Here is a 2,425-nt window from a genome sequence, read left to right on the forward strand (position 1 = left end):
AAACAAACAAATGAACAACCACAATAATACACTGAACTTTCAGGATGAGAGAACAGAACTATGGTTCCTAGAGGTGGGAAGCAGGGAAAGGGGTTTGGGAGAAACTGGGTAATGGACACAAAGAATAATTACATTTTTTAATGATGAATATGTTAATAATCCTGATTTGATCATCACATATTATACACAAATACTGAGAGTCAATTCTGTACCCCATAAACATGTATAAAACAACAGAAAATTTGGAAAGTAAAGGACAGTTATTAAATTGCTCCATTATTACATTATGTCCAATTACTACTTTATTGTATTTCCATGTATATTTATGACACANATTAACTATAAAAGTGGATTTCCCAAGTTCAGTGTTTCCCTGATATAACGTAACCAAGTACATGTGCGGGCATCTACAATTGGCCCTTTGTGTCACTGCTGTGGGCTTTAGAGGTACATGGGAATTGATGCAAACAAGTGAAGCTCTGGTTACTGCTTTTGCCATGAATAATAAAGTCCTTTGTCTCTGACCCAGAAGTCTCATGTCTTCTGACACCATCCAGGAAACAGTAATAGCTTAACTTGTTACCATAAAAGTAGGGTAAAATTCTAGACTCTGTACAGTTCTTGACGTTTTACGGAATATTAATCACACACATTATCATCCAGTACTCTGGGTTAGAGAAAGCATGTGCATTGCGGGTGGGAAGACCTAAGGAGCAATGGAGGATGTTCCTGTCTTCTCTCTGTTCTACCAATTATTAGTAAAGCACGATACTGGGTAGATCTCTGATCTGCCTGAACCTGATTTGACAATCTGATCCTTTGTGTCAGCTCAGAAAGGAGGAAGGAAAAGCTGTCCTGTTGGCTGTTCTTCATGTTATTTTAAAGTACAGCAAGGACACAAATACAATATCCAACCCAGCAAACCAACAATTTTTCTATATTTTTAGCTCTCTGGGGAAAGAGATGGTACCTGTCTTGTTTATCATTCTCTCGAGTCCCTATTTCAGTGCTTGACTCATCATAGGTGCACAATAATTATCTGTTGAAAAAAAAATTTAAATGAATGGATGAGTGACAGATAGCTAAGTTGACAGAGGAAGAGATAGCTAAATTACAGCAGAGAAGATCGAGAAAGAGGAGTGAGAGAAGGTAGGGGGACAAGATCTTGTAGAATCTTGGCACCCAAGGAGAAGAGACATTAAAAAAGGGAATGAACAGCGGTATCAACAATGCTGAAAGTCAAATAAAACGGATACTGTAACAATTCTGATGGGTTTGGAAATTATAAGGTCTTTCTGCTAAAGAGCAGAATGTGGATAGCAAGCTAGCCTTTTGGGAATCTCTATTTCTTTACTTTTTTCCCCAATCCCAGAATAATCTATTCTTTCCTCCTTGTTGAAAACAGGGCTGCCAAGTTCATGCTTTCACAGGCCTATTATATTGCTATCTCATCTATAACATGACTCAATATCATCCCTGAGGACCAGTGTAACGTGGCTCTGGTTTATTGTGACACAATATTGTCATCATAGTCTCAGTGTGTGGGGGAGCAGAAAGCAATAAAAATAAAGTATGTATACAGAGTCTACTATGAACATCAATTTGATACATATTTAGTGATATACAAAATTGTTTTGAACTTTATAGGATTAAGAACAAATGGTATAGGAAGGTAGATGAGCCAGTAAAACTAAGCCTGAGCAAGAATTCATGTAGCTGCTTTTACTTAGCTAATTTTCTATACATCCAATTTAACTCACAGTCCAAATATATTGATTCTCTTCCAGTTTTCAAGGAAAAGCCAAACTCTCTGTGGGCTAAGAGCTAAAGATGCTATTTCTAGGGGCAAAGGAGGCATTCACCCTGGGCATGGGTTAGAGTAACAGAAACCTTGAACCAAACAAAGTTCTCTCTCTAGGAAAATGAATGGCATGCTCCTCAGAGATTCTAATCTTTTAGACAGTGACTCATTCCACTCCCCTTCTTTCCCTCTGGATCTAACCTGGCTCTAGTATTTAGATGGTGATTAATCAGTGTTTTCCAAGTGAATAGTGGAGAAAGACATGTCTGGAGAGGGAGAAGAGGAGACATAGGAGACAGAGAAAAAAATATGGGGCTTGGAAATCAAAGGCAGGTAATAAATAATGGTTGTCTGGCTGATGACCTGCCTGACTGAGATAACTAGATTGATGTAGCTATTATTCAGAAACCTTTCTGAAGACCTTTGGATACCTAAATCTAGGGTTATCAATTGAGGAGGGTGGGCACCTGGAGCCCTGGATATTCCAGACGTCACTGCTTGAAAGGTGTATCTTTTCCCAGCTGTTAGGACACAGGACAGAATGCACACTGGCTTCTGTGATACATACAAACATAGAAGGGAAGCCACAAGGCCCAAACCTCTTTCTCACTGATTACACAAATC

Source organism: Galeopterus variegatus, unplaced genomic scaffold, assembly GCF_000696425.1.
Source record: "Galeopterus variegatus unplaced genomic scaffold, G_variegatus-3.0.2 Scaffold4070, whole genome shotgun sequence".
Taxonomy (NCBI): Eukaryota; Metazoa; Chordata; class Mammalia; order Dermoptera; family Cynocephalidae; genus Galeopterus; species Galeopterus variegatus.